This window comes from Sinohyriopsis cumingii, chromosome 17 (assembly GCF_028554795.1).
Source record: "Sinohyriopsis cumingii isolate HCF-2022 chromosome 17, ASM2855479v2, whole genome shotgun sequence".
Classification (NCBI taxonomy): domain Eukaryota; kingdom Metazoa; phylum Mollusca; class Bivalvia; order Unionida; family Unionidae; genus Sinohyriopsis; species Sinohyriopsis cumingii.
In genome coordinates, this window is record NC_142977.1 from 15371016 (window position 1) to 15398491 (window position 27476).

General features: G+C 34.6%; 1 protein-coding gene across 1 annotated transcript in view; it reads right to left on the reverse strand.

Moving 5' to 3' along the window:
* The window catches only part of LOC149777800 (uncharacterized), a 46073-nt gene extending 21620 nt beyond the window's left edge, over positions 1–24453 (reverse strand). Inside the window, exon 1 of the mRNA XM_089938849.1 lies at positions 24006–24453. The gene's annotated coding sequence lies outside the window, so the exon portion shown is untranslated. The remainder of the gene's footprint in view (positions 1–24005) is intronic.
* Between the last annotated feature and the right edge of the window lie 3023 nt (positions 24454–27476).

Consider the following 27476-nt stretch of genomic DNA (forward strand, 5'->3'; position numbering starts at 1 on the left):
TGATGTAGTAACAATACTACATAGCCTTCCACCAAACCCATGTAGTAACAATACCCTATTTCTAGGGTACTGGTTTTGTGATTTCCAAGCCAGATGTAGTAACAATACTACATAGCTCTCCACCAGACCCATGTAGTAACAATACCCTATTTCTAGGCACTGATTTGTTTTCTTCAAAATCTGATGTAGTAACAATACTACATAGCCTTCCCCCAAACACATGTTGTAACAATACCCTATTTCTAAGCACTGATTTGTTTTCTACAAAATCTGATGTAGTAACAATACTACAAAGCCTTCCACCAAACACATGTAGTAACAATACCCTATTTCTAGGGCACTGGTTTTGTGATTTCCAAGCCAGATGTAGTAACAATACTACATAGCTACCCCCCAAATACATGTAGTAACAATACCCTATTTCTAGGGCACTGGTTTTGTGATTTCCAAACCTGATGTAGTAACAATACTACATTGCTCTCTGATGACATAATATTACTTGCAAATGTAGCATTTCTACATTGTTATACTTGAAATCCTTTTGTAAAAATGTTGTTCCTAGGAGACTGCATTGTTCTGAAGCTGTCATCAACAAGCCTGGTTTAATGGTATGGCCAGTAATAATACAGTCTAGTTTAGATTGTTGAATGTGCTATTTATAGAACTTAGAAGATATTCAGTATATTGAAGTACTTGTATACAACATTTTAATCATCATGAAATATATATATTTTCAACATTACGTAATGCACAATTTCTTTCTCATGTAATAGAATTAAAATGTCACTAGCATCTCATGCTGTTATTTCTGGTAGTTCTTCCATATAAGGCAGATATTTGGGTAATTCTTTCCTTAGGAGGCTGTTAGTTTCATATAAATTCTGTTCTGCTCTTCCATCGATCTCTTTTCAACATATAGCCTACGCATAGAGTCATTGTCTCCACTAATACAGAATTTTGTCCTCATCAGTTTTCTGAAAAGATAAAATAGTTTATTTGAAAACATTGCAGACACTAGCATGGAAATTTTGTTAATACTATTTTGATCCACCATGCACATAGCATACAATATGACCTTTAAAACAATATATGGTTATAGGGTGCTCTCAACAGCTTCCAGGAGCTTACCCATGGGCATCACTGGAGAATGGAAGACCCAAAGTGTGTAGTTATGAAGCCTATTACGTATGCCATCTTTCAGATCTCCACCTGCATTTCTTAACAACCTACATTAAGTATGTATGTATCAGCATACATATAGATGGATGGACAGGCTGGATCGTAAATGTCTGTGTGTGATTTGGATTTTTAAGGTAGCTTTAATCATTTTTCAATCATATCGCTACAATGCCCACAGTGTGGCAGTTTATATAGATGTTGGGACATGATGTCCCACCCAGTCACATGATCCTGACACCAGATCAAGCAGTCTTAACACTAACCTCTTAATGTCAAGGCAGGATCATATAATATCTGCCTTTACAAAAAGCAGAATAATACATTTATTATGAAAACTGAATATAAACTTCTAAAATATTTTGTAATATTTAGTAGTGAGAATATTTTCAAGATGGCCTTGATCGATTTAATATTAAATTATTTGATTTACCCAGTTTACATTCAGTATCTGTTAGACCAGAAGTTGAAAGATTGTGTCAAGTTCCTGATACTTTGTAGTAATGATAAACATTAAACTGCATGCAATTGCAAAACAACACTTGATATTAAAGCCAATAGACTTCATATTTCATATGGACAGTAATGTCCATACTCTCATGATGAACATTATATGTGAGAGTTAGAGTCATTGCAGTGATGATTTATCACATAATCTGCATATGTACTATGACAATTATACAACAAGTCAAGTTAATTAAATCATGGTCTAAGAAAATTTCCTAACCTGTTTCAACTTAAGGTGATGAAAACTTTGATTCCACATGTCTAAATATGTTGACCGACTAACTGCATGGATCATTTGTTTTTTCATGCAGATTTTGCTTGTATATTGTTAATTTTTTAGATTTGTAAGGCAGCATCATATCACCATTAACTGTCATTCTGTCAGCATGGTGGTATGCATAATCCTGAAGCCAAGATATTGCATGTTCTCTTCCTTGTCCTTTACCAATCTCTTTTCTGTATCCAGCTGAAATTGTGCCACCCTTAGATTTCTTTATGTATTTGTAATAGAAATGTTTGTCAATCCTATACAAACATCTGAAGCAAATCCACAAACACGCTTTCCATCAACCGCTCTGGTGGTCTAGTGGTTAGAGCATCTGCCTCGTATACGGGAGGTCATGGGTTCGATCCCCGGTCGAGTCATACCAAAGACTTACAAATATGGTACAGTACTAACATCTGCCTTGCTTGGCGATCAGCATAAAGATGTTAGTGTTGCGACTGGTCAGCCTGCATGCCAGGTTACTGTGACTGGGTGGGGACATCATGCAACATGTCTGCGGCATGATGCCCCAGTGCTAAACATCACTATAAACTGTCACTCTCCAGACATCGTAGTGATATGACTGAAGAAGTGTTAAAGCTATGTTAAAAATCCAAATCACACATACACACACGTTTTCCACCATCAGTAAAATAAGAAACATTCCTTTTTTGTCCTTCCCATCAGCTATTTTGTCAAAAAAAGCACTCATCTCTGCTTTCAAAACAAATGTTCAGTATCAATATCTTGCTTGTTTGATATCAGTTTCTGTTATCATTTTTAGACAGTAATTCACACATTGTTTTGCCTTCTGTAAGCATGTTGTTATATTTTGCATAGCTTTTCCCAGCAGCTTGGAGTTACTGTAAGTTCTTAATTGTTTGCTCTTATTCGATTTGCATGTATCATCAAAGGTGTAATTATATATGCTTAAATCATAGATTTATATGCTTAAATCGTAGGCTTTAGAGTTAAATTGTGTTATAAAATGTATAGGTTTAAATTTGTTTTTTGTTCTTTTATTTTACTTCATGTTTTGGTACAAGAACATAAACATCAGTAAAACACACTTTATAGCTATAATGATTCAACAATGAACATTTTATCTTCAAAATACAAGAAAATTAGAATTGTTTCGGCTTTTTTAAATGACACTAAAACCCTGAGCATCACCACATGCCCTATCTTCCAGCTGCAAATAGTGTCATAACTAGTTAACAAACATATTTCTTGCTAAAATGCAATTCTGGATAAAGTGCATACATCTGTTGTTGGGTTTAATGCCATTTTTCAGCACATGAAATGCTATACATGGTGGCCAGTATTAATGGTGGAGGAAGAACCCGGAAAAACCCCGGTAAGAACCACCGATCCACAAGAAGCTACTGGCAAGCTTTCACACATACCCACATTAGCCGAATCCAAGACTTGAACCCACACAGACAGGGGTGAGATGGCAGTGATCCGTAACGGAGAGCGCTTACGACCACTCGGCAACTTGCATACATTTGATGTCACATGAAAACTAAGGATAACTAAGATCATGAACATCTTTATATGATGAATTGAACATTTAAGTGGATAAGTGCATTCATTTGTGTCACTCTCCCCGTTTTGAGGCTTAAATTGCATGCTAGAATTGGAAGCTACATCAACAGACTAACATTTATTTCTGTATTGCTGTGATGTGCTTATATTAATGGCACAATAAGAACTGTAAAAATTCTACACATACCTACATCTACAAAACGTATTGTTCCACACCACCTGGTTAAACAATAAATTATACTAAATTTTAATCAGAAGTAGGATATTGAAGAATCATATAAAATAATGTAACTGCTAACTGCTACATTTGAAGAAAAAAAATGGTAGATATTACAATTAATTACAAGCAGAATAGATAAAATCCTCAAATACATTGCATTTATTTTAAGGTTTATAAATATTTTGTGGTATAATATTTAAGATGCTACATACCTTGATACCTTCAGTAAATGATGGGTTTTCCATCTGGATATCCATGAAGCAACTTCTTGAATATGCTGGTTTTGTAGAAGTTATTGATGATCCAAATCCATCAACATCATCTTGGTCATGTTGTCATCTTGAAAAGTGTTGTGTTCCTCTGCAACTGATGTATCTGAAGCATCATGACTTTTTGACAGATCTTCTTGCAAAGAACTTCCCAATTTGTCAATAAGTGCTGTACCCAGAACTTCAATACTTTTGGATATAGCATTATCCTGCCACACATAATTTTCCATTAATGAGGTTCCTAAAGCATCATTACTTTGAGTTTCATAATTGTTTTCCATGGAATTGCCTACTTCATCAAAGTCCAAGTCTGTTTCACTGACCATTTCAGTGTTATATGGCAATACATTCAAGGATTTACTTCAGGCAGCTTATAATACTAACCCATTTAATAAGCCATATGTTTACATTTACTGCTAGATATTAGCAGTTAAAATACAAAGCACTGGGCATTGCATGAATCACATATAGCATAGCTAATGTGAATAATTGGATTTTATCCAGTCCTTACCCTTCTAAATTGTTTTACAACTAGAGAGCCAATTGGGATCCCATTCATTACCCAACAGGTGCTGACATTTAGTTTGATACTCCCATCATCAGTTCTCAGACACTAGTTAATTGTACAAATATCGTCCAACATAACCCACATGTGTCTTGCTATGTCAGGCAAAAGAACTGCTCTGCCATTCTCTATAACTGCTATCTCGACAGCTGTAAACTTTGATCTTTTCACACAAGGAATTTGTCTCTCCATTTGTAGTAATTATAAAATAACTTTACCAAACCCGAGTTTTCTCCATAATACAAGTGGGAGGGGGATATGCTTTCCTTTATTCTTGAAACACTCAATTTCCTTGCATGCACTCTGATTAGAAGTATATTTAAGATGGAATAATTTTTACAACAGATGTACACAGAAATGAGGTTGCATTTCTGTCCTACAGAATAATGATTACATCATATGGACAAGAACTTTGAGTATGTATGTATGTATGCATGTATGTATGTATATATGTATGTATGTATGTATGTATGTATGTATGCATGCATGCATGGCACATCTGCCAGTAGCTTCCGTGGGTCGATTAATTAATTAATTAAATAATTAATACTGGCCGCCATGTATAGCCTATCATGTGCTGAAAAATGGCGTTAAACCCTACAACAAAAAAAAACAGCAACAATGGCACATCTGCACTATTATAGCCACCACACAGAGCCAGGTTAATTAGGTAGTAATATTTGTTAAGTTTAATTTGCTGATAATTGTAACTGATGAGATAATCCACTCTCAGATTTGAGCAAATTCATGTGGGTGCTCTTAGGACTGATTGAATGTATATTTAAATTGTATTTGAAACAACTTCCAAACTCAATATCAAGCCCTAATAGTCAGGGTTGGTTCATCATGCTAAAACTATTATACACATAGGTAGACCATCTCCAATCATATCCTAAACTTCAAAGCCTAGAGACAAGAAACGTTTGGAGGACATGTGCAATATTATTAATAAATCAACTCATCCATATATCCAGGATTGCATAATCCCTAAACTTTCATCAAAATACTCAAGATAACTAGCAGATTTACTTTGTGTTTTTGTTTTGGAAAACAGTAACTTTTCCAAGTCTGGACATATATTTGTTCATTCAGAAAGTGCTTTTGTTCTTACATCTTAACAAATCTCTCTTTCTCTCTCTGTCTTTAAGAATATATTTCAACTCTAATGGTTTTTCACACACTTCTGCTGGAACTAAGGCCAGCAAAGCAACAAATTTATTAAAAAAATATATGATTTTAAAATAAATTTTAATCTTTTTCAAATAATCTTGCTAAAATATTTTTCTTATAAAATATATGTTGAAAAGGTAAATGTGTAAAAAATAATCGAACAAATATTCTCATGAAGGCAGTCACAGTCTCTAGGCTGAAATTTTGTCTTGAAATCAATTTCGTTACTTCTTTTTAACTGCTGAATGTGGTAACCATCTCTGATATTCTTCAACAATAACACCATTTTCAAATTTAACTGCTATGGTGGACATATTGGAATCCATATTGGCATCATTATTATTTAGGACCAACAAGACATCATAAGAAGTCTTTTGGTAGAATTTCCATGTTGATATTACTTTCTATTTTGGAGGAGAACAATCTGGTGTATGCTCTTCATGTTAATCTTTAAATAATCCCAGCCCTTTTTTCCAAACATATGGATACCAAGTTGGTTCACTATATGAATTTGTGGAAAGCATTATCATATTAATGTTTACCATTTTTTTCTTTAAATCGGAAAATAGTTTATTCTCATCATACTAAAAATATTTACAACTCGCTCTCTCTCTCTCTCTCTCTCTCTCTCTCTCTCTCTCTCTCTCTACATTATTTGATTGGCCAGATATTTAATATAAAGGCCTCACTGGTTGTTAACACCTGCTGTGCATCCAACTGTGTTTTGCTAACATCATCAGCATGCTAAACAATTATGAGCTCACAGTTAGCAAATTCCTCAGTAAGGAGAGTGCCTGGATCAGATGTTTACAGTGATAGCATGTTTGAGCCCAAAAATCTTCTTTATACCCATAAAATAACAAAGTTTTGAATGGAGACTTCATTTATAATGCTATGGAAAGTAGAAGAAAGCAGGTTTGGATTACTGAACTATAATTTATACTCTGGAAAGCCAATATGCTTCTAGCAAAACTGCACCAGAAAAAGAAACCAAATAACTCTAAGAAACTACCCCTGCCCTCACCTGTGAAAAGCCATTTACAATGGGCTAGTAATAAGGACACAAGCAGCTACCCTGCCCCAACATGCAGTGTCCCAAATTCGCTATTTAAAACCCAACAAACCCAAACACATGTACTAAAGTTATATTAGCACCCCATGACTCCGTTCCAGCATTTGCTGGTAAAGAGTTGGAGGTGTCACACTGTTGTTCGTTTCTAAATGTCATGGTTTGTAATTTATGTATTCCCCGTTCTCCCAATTTTTGAATTTCATGTATGCATTTTTTTCCTTCATGTCAGGTTGTTCTTTGTTTCATTTTGTCATATTTTTTGAGTTGTCCCTGCATGCTGGTTGTGAGATCTCCTCCATTACCACCCGGTACGTAGGTCAGTTTCCATTATCAGGTCAATACTTGCAAACACTAGTGCTTGTGAGCATTTTCTTGCCTTGAACCTTACATGCATAAAGGGGCCCTGAGTGGCCGAGTGGTCTAAAGCGCTCTCTGTTACATATCACTGCCATCTCACCTCTGTTAGCATGGGTTCAAGTCTCAGATTCGGCCAATGTGGGTATGTGAGAAAGCTTGCCAGTAGCTTCTTGTGGGCTGGTGGTTCTTTCCGGGTTTTGTCTCGGGTTCTTCCTCCACCATTAATACTGGCCGCCATGTAAAGCCTATCGTGTGCTGAAAAATGACATAAAACACTACAACAACAACAACAACAGCAACATGAATGAAACTTAGGATCGAACTCCTTTTTCCTTTGCAGAAGTCCAGGGTTAAAGTTTCCGCTCCCATCCCCATTTTGTTATCATTATTATTTTGAAGTGAACTGCCATAGTCATTAAAGTCCGGTGTGGTGCTGTTTGTGTGTGTTGTGATGTTATGTTATGTGTTATGTGATTTGGATTTTTAACGTAGCTTTAACAATTGTTCAGTCATATCGCTATGTCTGCAATGTGGCAGTTTATAGTAATGTCTAGCACTGGGGCATCATGCCGCAGACATGTAGCATGATGTCCCACCCAGTCACATTATCCTGACACCGGGCCGACCAGTCCTAACACTAACCTCTTAATGCTGAGCGCCAAGCGAGGCAGCTGTTAGTACCATTTTTGTAAGTCCTTGGTATGACTCGGCCGGGGAACGAACCCACGACCTTCTGCATCCGAGCCGGACGCTCTAACCACTAGGCCACCGGAGCGGTGTGTTGTGATGTAACTGTATGCTTAAAAAAAGATCATTAGAAACTAATTTAGACACATAGTGCCTCTAACACAGTGTGCAGGAGAAAGTGGGCCGAAATCCCGCCAGCTGACAACAGATGGAAGACAGCAGGCAGTGAAGCCAAAATCAAATTACCAAACAAGACTGATAAGTGCGCCCACATAAACAGGCAACCTAATGATGAATAATAAACACAGAAGGATCTAACATTATGACATATACGAGTGAGTCATGTAAAATACCACAGGGGAGAATTAACAGAAAATAACCAAGAAATAGAGCACTAATTACTAACTAATTCTTAAACATAGGGCAAAATAAGAACAAATGAAACTTTTGAAACCAGAATTTTCTTTACCTTCCCTACAATAAAAACATTGATACCCACGACAACAAAAACAACATAGTATATCTCCCTGGAAAAGCCATCTCAGGATGTGCTGGCTGAGAGGACATCAGACCACCTTCAAGCAAAAAATTGCATAAGAAAAATCATCTTGTCTGTGGAAAGCCTTCTAAGGTGGCTAGTAAAATTACACCAGAAACTCTTCTGATCAGCATATTTTCCATCACGTCAGCATGTTGGAAAATTTCAAATGTATATAATTTTAATCATTCTTAGTTGAACAATTTTTTGCCATCACACTAAAGTGGATTTGGAATGGGCATACTGATATACGGATATAAGGACAGAAATTTCCTGAAGGACACAAGCAAAATAAAAAGGCACAAGGAAGACTTTTAAGGGCTCGAACTATGTGATTAAGGAAGATATAATGAAGGCAACATATGACTTCACGGTAAAAGTAAAACATGAATCTTTGTAAACTGTCATTTTTGTAATGGAAGAATAATGGGAACATGAATAATGATAAAAACTCAGATTCTAGATGAGAAAAAACCTGTCAAAACTAAAGGACCACATTCCCAAGTAAAATCTTACAGCATAGTGCAATCTGACCAAGTATGTAAGTAAACTTATAAATTAGTATCATATAACTTTTTAAAATGTAGTATATGGAAGTGTTCCTTTCCTACAATATTTGTCTTACGTTTGATACTAAATTAAATTGTTTGTAAATTAGCTTTTTTACCTATTTAACCACTAATTATTAGAGCATCTGCCTCGAATGAGGGAGGTCACAGGTTTGAACCCTGGACAAGTCGTACCAAACACTTCTAAAAATGGTACTGACAGCTGCCTTGCTAGGCACTCAGCATTAACAGGCTAGTGTTAGGACTTAAGTGTCCAGATAATGTGACTGGGTGAGACATCATGCTTCATGTCTACTGTATGATGCCCTAGTGATATACATCCCTATTAAATGCCACGCTGCAGACATCATAGTGATATTACTGATTTTTAAAAAAAAGCTATGTTAAAAATCCAAATTACACACACTCACACATTTAGCCTTCTTTCTATCTTGACAAGGAAGATACCTATTGTTAACCATGCAAAACTGAAATGGATGTCCCCAAATTACTTATTTTTTGCAATCATTATTTAGTATAATTGGAGTTCTAGCTTGTGTACTTACAAGCAGAGTTAGAAAACCAGTCTGCTTTTGTTTCTACAAATCATCTAAAGGCTTACTGTCAGACTGGAGAGCAATTAAAATCCACTTCTTTGATGCTGATCATGTATTACGAAAACTGGTCATGGGTGCAAGGGACAGTTTTTATGATAAAATTTAATGTTGCATAAGCCTGCCAAATAAATTTTTTAAATTAAAAAATACATCAGTGAGGTCAAAGAGGGCCATAATTTTGGATAGGCATAATAAAGCAAAACATAATATCACTCACTTGGCCTGATAAGTCAATGGAAATTCACAGAATAAAATGTTTTTGCACCTTATCCCCAAATTTTTACATGCATTTTTCATGTTCGAAGGCCTGCCATTTTTGAGAGCAATGTGCAAACACCAGCCCTTTCCCTGGTTAATAATTCTGAAGAACATTGCCTACTTAATAGCTTGATGCAAGTCAAAATATTTTGTCATCCAAGCAGTTTTTGAGATATTCTACTTGCCTTTAACAAACATGTCTACTGCTATAACTGGCTAGCTCTGCTTCCTAGATGACTATGGGTGTTTCATTGGCTACTTACTGTGCAGTGATTATATGAGGTGTACATGCCTCACATCAGTTAAAAAAAAAAACACAAATCTACAAGACCTAATTAACAAATATATCCATATCTTTAATTATTAAACAATAATATTTTTTTTTTAAAAAGTCACACCACAGCCTTAAGTTAAGAAATTTGCCATGTCCACTGCATCTTTAATACCTTGAGGGTGGGATTGGGGGGGGGGTCAGTGAAGGGTAACCATTGGTAAGCCAAAAGCAAGATTTTTCACTAATACTAAATGAACAGCAACAAAGCAGACTGCACAGGTTGCATCATTTGGATTGCTGAGATATTTTAGATAAAAAGACATTTAAAAAAGCAAAGTTAAAAAATAAGTGACAAACAAGTCATAAATACTCTTATTAAATTACTGGGCATTGGTTTTACCATTTTAAAAACATTTAGATAGTTCACTTAACAACATGGACAATTTGTGTTTTAGGTATCACCTGTGACTTTGTTTGCTTCTTGTCTTTCCTCTTTTCTCAGTATCTTATTGACAGTATGAAACTTTGTTTTATATGTAACCAAAGAATAACAAATAAAATGTTCACTATTGCAGTTTTGGAGAAGACTGTCTGTGCAAATACAGAAATAAAGTACTCAGCAATGTCAAATATCATTAATTTTAAGAGAGGGACAATGGATGAGTTATTGAGAATTGCCTCCATGGGTTTGGGAAGCCCAGTCAAAAAAGAATGTTTTAAAAACCTGAAAAAGAATGCAATACTTAATATGTCTATTGCAAGATTTGCATATTATAAAACGATGGAAGACATATTAGATCATGTTTGGTTTATGAATGTATCTTCAATTCCTTTGCATCCAACTCAAGAGGAATACATTTTTTTTTACTAAACAATAACTTTCAGTTTTCCATACACAGAGTAAAAGCAGATGTAAATGGCAACAAGATAGTTTTAGATATTTCAGCTAACAATCACAGGTATACACTTATAAAAACAAAGAATATATAGTTTCACAGTATGCAGATGACACCACTCTCACCCTGGATGACTTTTCAAAGTCCCTTAAGTCAACTCTGTATGTTATCTACTAATATTGTAAATTTTCTGGACTCTGTATAAATAGTGGGAAAAAAATGAAATGTGTATTTATATAAAGTACAATAAGGTACTGTGAAGAATATCATTTAGATTGGAATACATCTTATTTTAGGTATGTAGGTACATGTATTACATTCTCTATAGAGTTAGACAATATGGTCAAGCTTAATTATGAAAGCAAATTCAGAGAAGTTAAATATTTACTTTTACAGTTGTCGGTATGGCCTTGTTTATTTGATGCTTTTGTTGTTTTTGTTGTTGTTGTTGTTTTTGTAGGGTTTAAAGAAATTTTTCGACACATGGTAGGCTATAGATGGTGGCCAGGATTAATGGTGGAGGAAGAACCGGGAAAAACCCTGGAAGCAACCACCGACCCACGAGAAGCTATTGGCAAGCTTTCTCACATACCCACATTAGCTGAATCCGAGACTCGAACCCACGCAAACAGAGGTGAGGTGGCAGTGATCCATAAGGGAGAGCACTTTAGACTATTGAGCCACTCGGGGCCCCTAATGCTTTTGTTGAAAGGAAAAGAAACATTTAGCAGTTGTATATACACATCAGTAAAGTAGAGTAATTTCAAAGGTAATAATGCAGTAAATTGTTAAAGTGCTCTTTGTCTCATATGAGATTAGTAATAAGGGAAAATAATTATTTAAAATAGTAACAGAATGCAAATATTGTCAACTTTATAAAGCTTGTAATAACAAGCAAATGTTTAGTCTAGTGATAACATGCAAATGTGCATGACCATATAAGTATATGTGTGTATATTGTCTAAGTGTTTGTGTTGATATATGTTTGTATGCTAAATATGTGTACATGTAGAAAATGCTTATAATAAACATATGCTCTTTTTCTCACTCTCACTCTATTCTTTTTGTTTTGCACCCTCTTTCCTTAAGAGACTGACATATTTGTCTCCCTCTTTCTTTTTCCATCGTTACAGTAGCCAATATTAAGTTCTGTATTGGGCTTAGAATATAATGCTATATAGTAGTGTTAATCAATACTCCCTGTAAAGTAATGTGCCACAATGAATTATGATGTAGTCCGTCAGATGGTTCCCTGAACAACTGTAGTCTATATTCAGGGAAATATAAAAACAAATGACCCTTTCTTTTATGGCAGTGGTGTTTTCCCAAATTGTTCTGTTAGAATTGTTGGCATAAGGTTGTATGACACTTGTGCAAATCAACTTTCACAGATGCATACAACAGTTATGAAATTTTGTAATGCAAGATTTTAGCTTGGATGCTACATGTATTCGGATCCCTATCTTAGGACAATATTTACAATCCTGTTATTATTATTCATATTAATTATTTAATATATTTTAAAATTATATAATGTGATCAGCACATTGTAATGCCAAATGTTACCTACCATGTGTTTGGTTATTTGATCTGATGCACATATACTTATTTTTACATAGGTCATTCTTTACCAGTAATGTTTCTTTTTATTGTCATAGTAATGTATTTTTTTTATTAGGATCTTACTTTTGTTGACATTGATATAACCTAAGCCCAGTTCACAAACATACTGAAATTATTGTAATATTATGTACTTTAATGTACACAATCTATGATGTAACATAGATTTGATACAGAGAGAGAGCTTAGTTTGCAGGCTGGATACCGGCCTATGCCACCCTGGGTTAGCATGATATAGACAATAATGTCTGAGGCCCAAAAAGTATATTTAATATTGCACTATTTATATATATATATATATATATATATATATATATATATATATATATATATATATATATATATATATATATATATATATATATATATATATATATATATGGGATTTTAAAAAAATACTCCAGGGGGAAAAAGTAATAGGGGTCAGAAACAAAAAACAGAGATGGTCAGCCAACCAGAAACACAGATATTTACTTTTTCTTGCCTAATGTAGTGATTTTTGCTGAGATGTGGCTTAAGCATATTATTCTAAATGATGAAATACAGGAAGGAAAGGTTACACTTGAGTGTGATGCAAGCATTAAAAAACAACAACATTCAGACTGTTTTAAAGTGTAACTTGGACATTTCTGACCTTGAATGTACATGGTTAGAACTAAATAATACAGGGAAGAAGGTAGTAGCTGCATGAATATGATGACCACCTAATTATAACATAGCTGCTTGGGAGAAACTTGAATTTAGTATAGAGATAGCCCAATCCACTAAACTTAATCATTTCATTTCAGTAGATTTTAACTGAAAAAGTATCTCCTTCCTGAATAAAAGAAATCACTGTTTTGAAACTTAAACTCAGTTAATGTGTAAGGATATAGGAATGGTCCCAAATTTGGTTGGCTACATTTAATTCAAAGAAAACTGAATTAAATCTAATACAGTATCACAAAAGGTACTCAAACTATCCAAATATGTATACATGGCTGAAGCAAACATGCAAGAAATTACTTAATGTATACATATGGGTGTTATCTTTGTTAGTGATTCCTCATTGTACACACATACTCAATATATTCCTGATAAAACCTGCAAGGAAGTTTAAAACTTGAGAAAGTTTCAAATACAAACCAGATTGATTCTCCTTGGAAAATTGTACACAATGGTTATATTTTATCAAGATTTGGCTGAACTGTAGTCTCATTTTGTTGAACCTAGGACTAATAATGACTTAATGGACACAATGATTTTTGTGTTAACATACATATATACAGATCTAGTTAAAGCATAATAAAGATAGTATTCCTTAGTAGATATGAATGTAATAGTGCCACTGATGTTCTTGTTTCAGTTTTTGTTTTTATTTTTATTGACCTTAAAGAATGCAACACGGAGCATACATTCTATGAATTCTGTAATTTTCATAAGTAAATGATAAGCTATTTTAAGTAAATGTATGACCAGGTATGTGTATCTGCCAAAAGAGACAGTCTCATTGCACCAAGAGTGACAGTCACATTGCAGTAAAGAATGACAGTCACATTTCAACAAGAATGACAGTCACATTGCAGTAAAGATTGACAGTCACACTACAGTAAAGAGTGACACTCACATTTCACCAAGATTGACAGTCACACTGCAGTAAAGAGTGACACATTTCACCAAAAGTGACAGTCACACTGCAGTAAAGAGTGACACATTTCACCAAGAGTGAGAGTCACACTGCAGTAAAGAGTGACACATTTCACCAAAAGTGACAGTCACATTGCAGTAAAGATTTACAGTCACATTACAGCTTAGGAGTGACAGTTACATTGCACCAAGGGTGTATATCACATTGCTGTAAAGAGTGACAGTCATACTGCACCAAGAGTGGGTCACACTGCAGTAAAAATGACAGTCACATTGCACCAGAAGTGACAGTCACACTTATTAAAAAGTGATGGTCAAACTGCAGTAAAGAGCAAGTCTCCTTGAAGTAAAGAGTGACAGTCACATTGGAGTAAAGAGTGAAAGTCACATTGCACTAAAGTGTGTGTGTGTGTCATTTGGATTTTTAATGTAGCTTTAACAATTTTCCAGTCATGCTGCTATGATGTCTGTAGTGTAGCAGTTTATAGTGATGTCTAGCACTGGGGCATCATGTCACATTATCCTGACACCAGGCCAACTAGTCCTATCACTAACGTCTTAATGCTGAGAGCCAAGTGAGGCAGCTGTTCGAACCATTTTTGTAAGTCTTTGGTTTGACTCGGCTGGGGATTTAACCCATGACCTCCCGCATCCAAGACGGATGCTCTTACCACTAGGCCATCGGAGCAGTGTGCAGTAAAGAGTGAGTCACATTGTACTAAAAGTAACAGTCAGCTTGCAGTAAATTACTTAAGTGGAAGTCCATAATTCATTAGAAAACAATAAACGGTTAATTGCAATCTACAAAACATGTACAGACTGTAAAATGGTGAGAATTACAGCAAATTCAATTTCTAAAATCAAGTGAAACATATATGTTACTCCTGCTGACACAAATGTAGTAATATACTCTTGTGTTTGCATGAAGTTCAGGCATGTATAATACCTTTAATTAGTTCGCCGTTTTATCCACCATTGCATTCAATAATCAGTAACAATGATACCATGATTTTCAGAATCACTGCAAAGTTATAACACTTGTGCATGTCTAGTTTTAAAATGACTAGTAGACACACAAACCTTAAGATATCATATTACTACATACTACTGCATACAGTATGAGCAAATATATTATTAATATTATTAATATTACTCTGTATCATACCTAAGAATTAGTTCACTGTTTAATCCACCATTGCATGCAATAATAAGTAACAATGATACCCTGATTTTCAGAATCACTGCAAAGTTTTAAAACTTGTGCCTGTCTAGTTTTAAAATGACTAGTAGACACACAAACCATAAGATATAATGTTACCACTGCATACAGTATGAGCAAAGATAGTATTAATATTAATCTGTATTATATCTAAGAATAGCAGACAATGGGACATGTATTGCATTTGGCTTTATCCATGGCAGATATATTAATTAGACTGCTTCATTTCATCACAGGCCTTTGAAGAAATCCAGACTGAGTGAGACATTTTATGCAAATTTTCATTCTGTATGTACAATTTGTACAGCTAGCTAAATATGCTTAGTGTTATGAAGTAAGGTTGAGGGGTAACTCACTGTTACCAATTTTTTATATGATTAGCAATAATATCTGAATGATCAGCAGTCATTCCAGGTAATCAATACAGTACTAATACATATGACATAAAATAGCCATCACAAAACCCAAAACATTTAGAATTGAATGTTATTTGGATTCAAGATAGAGAGATTAGAGGAAATTGAGATTAGATTTCAGTTCAAACCTTTAAATGCATCAGAAAAAACACTTTTTTAAAACATAGTTATAAGCTATCATGAGACTGACCATTTTGGATATATTTTCATATAATTTTTACATTTGGATAGAGAAGTGATCTATGATTTGTTTGCAAAACTGACAAGACACAATCTTAAACCTATTTGTTAGGATAGTTTATGACATCAGCACTGTTTAGAGGAAAAGATACTGTTTGCTACATGTAATTGCATTAAATAAACTGAACCAATCAAAATTACTATATTGTTACTATACATAATCATTTATTGTAGCAATATATTGTTGTCTGCAAGCGTGTTTGCTAGAAGCACACTGATGCAGAAAATGTCATACAGTTTGAAAAAATAATAGCTACAGCATTATAAATTTGAGTACAATACTTATTTTGTTTATACTGGAGCATAAATCAATGAGAGAGAGAGAGAGAGGAATGGGTACACAAAACTTGTGAGGGCTGAGTGTTTTTTGGCTTAAAATTCATTTTGGATGACAATCATATTAGACTAGATATGGTTCTGTATGTAAGTGGCTATGCCTGACATACTTGCTTGAAAATAATTCAATATGGTTCTGATAGCTTTTACTTGCATCCCTTTACTAAACAGCAAGTTCCAATCTGTTATTTATTGTACATTTTTACACAGATGTAGGGGAGTCATGCACATGAAATTGTTGATTATGTTTAGATCTTTGTTGTCATCTTCTCTAAACAAAGGCTGACTTGGAACTACAAGCACTGATGCTTTGAAAACCATGCAACTAAGGCAGGTCCTATGATAATTAACAGAGATTGATGTATCATTGGACAATCAGGACCAGCAAATATATTTAGTAACACAGATTAGAGATAACTGTGGTTGATACTTGTACTAACAGCTGAAATAATTTTCAGCCTAACACCCTGTGTGTCAAGGATATCTTCATTAACTAATTCCCATGGGTCAATGTTGAACAGAGTCAGTGTTTGAACCATTCTGCCTCTAATGTTAACCCTCTCCATTTGAAAAGAGCATCACTCTGAATATAGAATGAAGATAAGGTATGGTATATCACTCAGCTGACAACTTATGCTGGTGTGACAAATTATGTGTGTGTGTGATTTGAATTTTTAACGTAGCTTTAACAATTTTTCAGTCATGTCGCTATGATGTATGATGTCTGCAGTGTGGCAGTTTATAGTGATGTCTAGCACTGCAGCACCATGACGCAAACATGTAGCATGATGTCCCACCCAGTCACGTTATCCTGACACCAGGTCAACCAGTCCTAACACTAGCCTCTTAATGCTGAGTGCCAAGCGAAGCACCTGTTAGTACCAATTTTGTAAGTCTTTGGTATGACTTGGCCGGGGATCGAACCCATGACCTCCTGCATCCAAGGCAGATGCTCTAACCACTAGGCCACGAGAGCGGTCTTGAACAATGTAACCATTTGTAACTTTACATGAGCCAGAGAATAATCAATATAACTACCATTGCAAATCTTTTAGAAAAGTAATCTCTAAATGCAATTGGGAACAAGAATTATGAAGTAGAAAAATTCATATACAAGTTATCTTGACAATGAAATGATGTTCACAGTGATAAGACAAGGCATGGCATACAATAACTTGATTTTATATATCAAGGTAGGTACTATAATGAGTTGATAAAAACCCAGAGGTTAATTTTGTTTTCCTTGTTAATTTAAGTATTTGTTCTTGGAGTCTGCTTCATTAGTTATTATATTGTTGACCGACAGAGCCGGATTTTTTGTGTTTTGCTTTCGTTGGTTTTGTCAGCACCATTATAACCAAATACTTTTCCCAAGGACACACTAAAGCGGTTAGCCCAATGCTGGCTTGAGCAGACTGTCAAAGCTTGAATGCTAGGATTATGAGTCTAATTCCCTATGAAATGAGCCATCACAGGTTGTTTTACTAGGTGAAATTACACACACACACACACACACACACACACACACACACACACAAATACATACATATATACATCCATTCTTCCATCCATCCATCCATACATACATACACAAATACATACATCCATCTATCCATCCATTCTTCCATTCATCTATCCATCCATCCATACATACACACACACATCCATCCATTCATCCACACACACACACACATACACACACATACATACATACATACATACATACATACATACATACATACATCCATACATATAGTCTTTCCCATGCACAGTTACAACACATTTACATAAATACATACATAGCCAATAATGATATAGACAGAATATGTGAATTTCTTGTACTTGGAATTGTTGTAAGACAGCATGTTCAAGTACAAAGTGTTACAAAGTGTGGAAAGTATAAAATACAATGAAGTTATAATGTCCTGAACATCTAATTGGGTCAATTATATATATATATATATATATATATATATATATATATATATATATATATATATATATAATCTGTCTTCCCCAATTGTTTTTTGCTTAATTGTGCTAAAATGTTTTTATTTTCAAAATCTAATTCTGAAAACTCCCCATTCAGGTGACCCTGCACAGCTACAAGGGAACAGCTGCAGAATCACATATCAACAGGTTTCTCTTTGTAGCAATTACAGTCAATTGGATTCCAACAAACTGACATTGATAATCTGAAATATGATAGCCTTCATGTCCTCCAGTCCAGTAATTGGGTTTCTCATAAAAGGCAAACTGATATCATTTTGCCTGGTCATTTCTGAAACTCCATCCTTAGTGAAGTGACATAGGGGGGCCCTTCTTTGATACAAGTCTGAGAGGGATCACACCAATAAACAGCAGAGCCAAATGGCACAGAAAGTCAAGTGGGGGATAAAAGACAATATTTTTGTTTTGAAAGATGTATTGATGACAGAAAAGAAGATACTTCCAATATATGCAACAGCAGTCAGACAACATGCAAAGGTATGTTTTCAATGTCATGATATTTGACAACTGATTTAATATTTTCTTTTAATTTGATAGTTATATTTTCAGTTGACTTTTTTAATCTTATATAATGTAATTTCCATAAACAAAATGACATCAAACTGGTTAATTCTAAACTAGTAAATTACTTTCTTTTAAAGATGGATGAATATTTTATATGAGATTTTCCAAGTCATACTTTTTGTTTTCAATTTATACAGTAGATGTGATTAGCTATATCAGTTATGTATGTAAAATGTGTTGGCTTTAACTGAGTTGCAGATTGAGTTTAAGCTTAAGAATGGCCTTATAGATATCAGTAAATATTCTTTCAAGGTATTTTATATACGAATTTGATGTATTGTGACTAGTACCACAATAATAACCCAAACAGACCTTTAGTCTAAAAGACAATAACATCATTAGGCTGGGTAATAAGAGTTGGAAGATATTCTCCATTTGGTCATTATGAAAGATACACAGTTGCAAGTCCAGTAATGTTAAATACTTCGACCATATATTTATTCATATTTGAAGCATTTGTGGAGAATTAAGTAAAAAAGAACCTCTTCAATATATGCTATGAATATTGGACACTGGTAGGAAGAAAACAAAAGACATAATTTTATATATATTGGATAAATGATTATAAAAGTACTTCATAATGAGGTCCACAAACATAGACCACACTTTAAGCAGGATGTGAGTTACCAAGGGAACTCCAAAAATTGAGAAAAAAAAATCCCTTTGATATCAAGAAAACTGGGGGGGAAGCAGTGTTATGGAACTGTGCTGTTTATTGACCAATTCCTCATTTTACATTCTTGTCGATATTAATTTTTAATAACGTGCTTTTTCTAATGAACTTGTTCATTATTCTGTTTAAATAACATTTATTTTCAAAATGTCCAACATATGAAAGATCGTTCCAACTGGTTTCAACAACCTATCACGTGTTACAAATTAATTAATTGGAATTAATAATATGCTGGTTTGCAAGTTATCAGGGCATGAGTTATTGAGGGAGCGGTGTACTTTGTTAGCTTAATTCCAAATGCACACATTATTTTGCTTATAATGTTGCAAATAAATGTTAGTGATTTTTCGGTATGATTCTGACTAACTTTATTAAATTCCATTGTACAATTCAATACAAATCAATAAGGCCTAACATTTATCCCCATGATATGTATCTTTATGCCGATGTAAAGTTTACAGAGGTTTACTCATTCATGTAGTGGGTCTATGAGCCTTCTGTCTTTAGAACATTTGTGACCGAAAATTCAACATTTATATGCTTTAAAGTTTATGTTTCTCAAGATTATATCCTTAATCATTTCATCTTCACAGATTTTATGCAGTTGGTTTTTAGATTAGAAGTAACAAATTCATTTTTTTCTATCTTTGATTGCAGGAAGGAAAAGGATCAGAAAGCACAGACCAAGAGTTAGTTCTTGTTGAATACACCCACAAATTTTTGTATCTGGCCATTTTTTCAGATGAAAACACTTTATATTTTGTAAAGAACCAATAGCAAAAGTGCAAAAAGAGAAATTGGCATACAGCAAAATGTCAATGAAGCTAGATAAAAAAGGCAAACATATTATATGTACAGCTTATCTAGCATGTAAATTGTTTGGACATGTCACCAAAGATATAATTTCAATGAAAAATATTAACAAGAAGTGGCTGGAAACTAGAATAAAAAATTATTTAAAATAAGTCTAACAATCTTGTCACTGTGGCACAAAACTGCAAAATTGACATTAATCATATGACAAAAGTAAATTGCTGTACAATCTGTGTGATTTATTTTCCTTTTGAGACCGATTTGATTCTTTCAAGACATCACTGTTTTGAGCAAAACTTACAAACTTTTTCAATCTTTAATGCTAAAATATTAAACTTATGACAATCTCTATAGGAAGTATTTTGTACTATTTTGTGAAGACAGTATATGCACACTTGTTACTGGTTGCTTCTTTACAAAGATATGATTGCGCTATTATAACCATTAGGGCTGTTCCATTTAAACATACATGGTACCCAGGGAAGGCAGTTTTTAAAAAATATATGCCATGGTACTTTGATTTCAACGAGTTCATATTAAAATTATAAGAAATTTCTAAATAGCATCTATGGGTGAGTACCCCACTTTAAAAGTGCCTTCCCTTTGTCCCACATATTTTTTAATGGAACAGCCCTTATTATCTGGAACAAATGTTCATTATTCAGTTTAAAGTGACACACTTGTCAGGTATCTATCTATGCACTGATCAAGGAAAGAAGGCTTAGCATGATCTTCAGGATGACAAACTTGATGTAGGGGTGACATCTTTCTTTGTATCCAGATATTATTTCAAAATAAAATCTATAACTAGTCACATTTAACATTAGCACCTCTTGGTATAAGCAAATATCAAATGATATGTAAATGTATTCAGGAATCACCTTAAATTTAATTAGGTATATGGTATGTTTGGCAATATAGTGATATTATCACATTCATATACACATTTACTGGGCGGCCAATGTGGGTATGTGAGAAAGCTTGCCAGTAGCTTCTCGAGGGTTGGTGGTTCTTTCCGTGGATTTCCCGGGTTCTTCCTCCACCATTAATACTGGACGCCATGTATAGCCTATCGTGTGCTGAAAAATGGCGTTAAACCCTACAACAACAACAACAACAACAACAACATTTACTGGGAGCACACAAAATATCAAATATGTCTTCACTTTGTATCATCACCTGAACATATTTTCCCAGTAGTCAAAACAAGCATTTTAAGCTGAAAAAGCTGCTGTTGTAATTGTTGTTTTGTTTATAAAATATACAATCTTATTGTATCTTTTCTGAAGGGTAAATCAATTGTATCTTAAAGTTGAATGAGAACTATGTCATTATTTTTGTCCATCTTGATTAATCTTATCAATAAAAGTGGACTTATTTTTGTGACCTCTTCATATGTGTATCATTTAACTACTGTGTTTGTGTTCTTTGAAAGCTAAAAGGAACATCACTGAACGTTTCCACTGAATAGTTCAGTGTAAATCTAACTTTTTAAGCTCTATCATTAGGTAATGAAAGTTTCAAAGTTGCTGCAATATTAACAGTATGCCTTTTTGACATGGACTCCCATTTTGATTAAAATGTGTCAGAAAATAATAATCGTTGTGCTTTGATCTGGGATAGAAATTTTCCCCTTGGGATTACAGATCTGCATCAAACACTCAGCACAACCTTGTGTACCACTTTAAATTCTGAGCCAAGGATGGAATTTTCATAATTTACACATAGGCATATGATGGATTCTATTATTACTACCATGGGCAGTCTCCACTTGGGAGGGTAGTACATTTGATAATCAGTAGAGTAATATAATAATATAATAAGCATTTACAACTAATATTAAACACAAAGTTCAAGTCATATAGGAATAACAACACATAATTTTTTTTTATATTCTGGAGGCAGTGTGAGGCATAGATCTAGTAATCTTACATCAGATATTTTAAACAACCAAATGAATGGTATACTGTTACAATGCAAATAGGGTAATGTTGCTATTTGTGCTTTGGAATTAAGGATGTAGTATTTTTACTACACCAGGTTTTGCAAATCAAATAAGTTAATGTTACACTGTTAAATGGAAATAGGGTAATACAACTAAATTAACAATGTAGTATTATCTCTACATCAAGTTTTGGAAATAAAGACAATTAGTTTTACAATGTGACCTAGAAATAAAGTAATCTTACTACACAAATTTGGTGACTGACAATGTAGCATGTTACTACATCATATTTTGGAGATCACAGACTCTGCTTTAAATGTCACATGTAAATAGGGTAATATTACTAGATGGGTTTGGTGGAGAGCTATGTAGTATTGTTACTACATCAGGCTTGGGATCACGAAATCAGTGCCTAGAAATAGGGTACTGTTATTACATGGGTTTGGTGGAAGGCTATGTAGTATTGTTACTACATCAGATTTTGAAGAAAACAAATCAGTGCCTAGAAATAGGGTATTATTACTATGGGTCTGGTGGAGAGCTATCTTGTATTGTTGCTACGTCAGGTTTTAGAGATCACAAAATCAGTGCCTAAAAATAGGGTAACATTACTACATGGATTTGGTGGATTGCTGAGTAGCATTGTTACTGCATCAGGCTTGGAAATCATAAAACCAGTGCCCTAGAAATAGGGTATTGTTACTACATGGGTTTGGTGGAAGGCTATGTAGTATTGTTACTACATCAGGTTTGGAAATCGCAAAACCAGTGCACTAGAAATAGGGTATTGTTACTACATGGGTATGGTGGAGAGCTATGTAGTATTGTTACTACATCAGGCTTTGGAGTCACAAAATCAATACCTAGAAATAGGGTATTGTTACTACATGGGTTTGGTGGAGAGCCATGTAGTATTGTCACTACATCAGAATTTGAAGAAAACAAATCAATGCCTAGAAATAGGGTATTGTTACTACATGGGTTTGGTGGAAGGCTATGTAGTATTGTTACTACATCAGATTTTGAAGAAAACAAATCAATGCCTAGAAATAGGGTATTGTTACTACATGGGTTTGGTGGAGAGCTATGTAGTATTGTTGCTACATCATGTTTTAGAGATCACAAAATCAGTGGTGGGAAATAGGGTATTGTTAATGCATATCTTTGGGAATTAACTATGTAGTATTGTTACTAGTACGTTTACTAGTACAACATGATTCACTTTACAACTTCTTGTGCTTCTTCTTATTAAACTTGATATTGTGTGTACAGGGTTTAAAATTCCTTTAAAAAGGACAAGCAAGCAATTCCTTTTTTATTCTGACAGTCATTCTTAATCTTCCGTTCTAGCTAAAAATCAAAACATGTTTTCTTTTTTAATGGGCATTACTTGTTAGCCAAAATTGGGATACCCAAGAGTACAGAAAACATCTTGCTCATTGCTTCACACACTCCAACAAATATGTCAAAATATATACAATGGGGTGGGGAAATGGCAGAGGAAAAGTGTACTATTTCATCACATGCTAAGTCTGAAAGACACAATTCAAAATAGTGAGATATTCTACGTTCTTACCTTTTTTGTTCACTGCCGCTCTATTCAGCTCTTCACAAAAGCTTCCTCACAAATGGCAGCGCATCCAAAACCGTCTTTTTATATTATGCCATTGATTTTGAGCAGCCGCGAGACTAATAACAGCGGTGACATCACGTGATATCGTCTTTGGGAGAATTTAATCGGTTGACCAATAGTGTGATGTGCATAGTGTATGAACTTGGAGTGAGTGACAACCATTATATTATGATAATTAAAAAATTAAAAAAATCTTCAAAAACATACAGTATGCTTCTGAGAATCGGCATCAAACTATACATGTAATATCAGTTATTTATGTGGGCTGATCATTCCAAAATTCTTTTGCTCATTAGTAGTTTAAATCCTGTTTGTATTGATTTCCCCAACATGCTGGGATACGTTACTACGGTCAGAATGATGGGATAATACACGTTCGGCAAATCTAAAAGAATTCGAGTGTCTGATGAAATTTAATGTTACTCAATTGTGTGTACGAAATGTCTTTTTGGCTTTAAAAAAGTATATTTTAGAGACGACAAGAGCAGACGCACACATCTCAGTACCAAGGGAGTATTGTACGCTATTATTTAAGCTGGCTTTATCCACCACCATAGTCTATATAAAGCTCCATTGTTTCTAGGTATGATGTAAATGTTTTTAATATATTGTAATTAATAGTGTATGTATGTATGTATGTATGTATGTATGTATGTATGTATGTATGTGTGTGTGCGTGCGTGCGTGCGTGTGTATGTATGTATGTATGTCTGTATGTATGTATGTATGTATGTATGTATGTATGTATGTTTGTGCGTGTGTATGTGTGTGTGTGTCTGTATGTATGTATGTATGTATGTATGTACGTATGGATGCATGCATGCATGCATGCATGGATGGATAGATGGATGGATGGATGGATGGATGTATGCATTTATGCATGTATGCATTTATGTAAATATGCATTTATGTATATCTGGATGAATGGATGGATGGATGCATGCATGCATGCATGCATGGATGTGTGAGTGTGTGTGGGTGTGTGTATGTATGTATGTATGTATGTATGTATGTATGTATGCATGCATGGATGGATGCATTTATGTATGTGTGCATTTATGTATGTATGGATGGATGGGTGGATGGATGGATGGATGTGTGAGCTGCAGAGAGGGCGATCAGACCACTATAAGGAATGGTCACCCCTTGTTTTTAGACAAAAAAATAGTGACCCTTCATAGAGGTCAACACCACGTCTACGATTATTGTTTGTCTCAAATAGAATTGTAGACGAGCCCTCTCTGCTGCTATTAATTAAAAAATTGTTATATTAAAAATAATGGTACATCCAGAATCTCATACTGCAAGAATAGAACGAGAGAGACTAGAAGCAATTGAAAAATTTCCTCCCGTGCGAGATTCATTTAGAAAAAAATTTTGATTTACTTAATGTTGCTAAAAAATTAAAAATAAAAAAATTTAGAGGTGTTTTTATGCGATTATCAATTACCAAAACAACCAAACAAACTCGAAACAGGTAGTATTAATCTAGACTCGAATTCAGGACCCGGTACTCGTTGGGTGTCATAAGCGGTTGATCCACTTGGAATTGTTTATTTTGATTCATACGGGTTAGCTCCACCTGTTGAATTTATCAAGTATGTTGCACCACTTCACGCAGGAACCTCTGGTTCCAAAGTTTGGTATTCAACGCTACCCACACAAACAATGACAGATCCGCCAATATGTGGCCGTGAAGTAATTAATGTACTTAACGCTATATCAAAATCATCCAAACCGCCACATAAAGTCGTGCATGATTATACAAATAACCGATTCGTTTTAAACAGCAGATCTTATTATAATGGTTGATATTTACGGTAGATCTTCTTCTACCAGCAAGAAAATAAATTCCGACGTTGATCTGTCGATGTACGCAACTAAAGATGAACTCGCTGATATCATGAACCTGGCTGGAGTTGACCCAGATGATGTTGTTATTTTTCAGGATCGATACGGAAAACTAAAAACGAGCAACATCAGATGGAATGATATAGTTCGACGAGTACTCGGTGCAGTTACGGATAATATTCCTGTGTTTACTGACAGCGGCAAAATCAAGGATTCAAGCCATCGTTTATAGCCATCAGAGATGAAATTACAAAAAGTGTTGCTAATCGCGTGAAAAACACCGGCGACACAATGACGGGTGAACTCAGCATGAACGGAAATAAAATAGTAGTTTTAAGAGATCCAACATCCGACGAAGACGCAGCAACAAAAATGTACGTTGACATCGTAGATGGAAAATTATCCACGCTGCGGGCCGAGTATGATGTTCACGTAAGCGCTTTTGCAAGACTTCGAAGAAACTTTCAAAAAACCGATGAATCTGTAGATGAGTTCATTGGAACTCCTCCCGTCATCGGCATGAAACTTTCTGATATTAAGACCAACACTGACACGATCGAACAAACACAGCAAAACATCGTAGCGGGGATTCCTGATATCGTTAACAAAACCAGTCTGATTAAAATTCCAGCCGGAATAACTCCCGGACATATCACAAATATAGTATACACAGTATCATCGGGATTTGTAACATGGTCGCAGCAAAATAAAACTATCAAATATACCGCAACAGTCACTGGCGTGTACAGGCTGTCTGTGTTTAGTGCTGCAAAATTTGAAATATTTACAACGTTTCCATGGCGTCATTCAACTGATAGGTTTTCCGGGGTTGTATCTGTTATATTAAATAGCTGAACCGAAGAAATATTTATTTTGGAAGCAGCTGATAAGAAATTAACTGCAACATCTTACTGGTGGTGTTTGGAATTTGTAGCTGAAACACCTCAATTATTTACTGCATAAAAAATATATGGATGGTGCACAATACAGGTACAATCAAGCGCGTGAATGGCAGGCAGCATTGAAAGATCGAGTCGAACAATATACAGTAAAAGTAAAAAAATATCGATGACGATTAGTTATCGTTGATGTGATTGTTTATTCAGTATCCGCTGTTGTTGCTGGAACTGGTGTTATATTATCAGCGGTGACAATGATGGCACCAGTAGCTGTAACTATTTGTATTTCATCAGCAACAACGATTGCAGGTGTGCTTAATATCATTGCAAAAAAAATAAGTCCCTGCACGAATGAAAAATTATCCGATTACATAATAAAATTACACACAACGACGGTAGCATACTCGAAGTTATCCTCGTTGTTATCAGCGAGTCTCAGTGATGGAATTATATCTGATTTCGAGTTTTAAATGATGACTAAAATATATGACGAAGGTATCGGTATTAAAGATACAAATATTAATAATGACAGAATTACTCCAGCAGATCTTGACTAATACAACTCCATCAAAGATAACGATGATCTCGGTAAGTTCATCTAATCCTGAATTCAGAATTAACTTTCCTACTGCAATTCCAGTAAAAGAAATAGCACTAGCGCAAT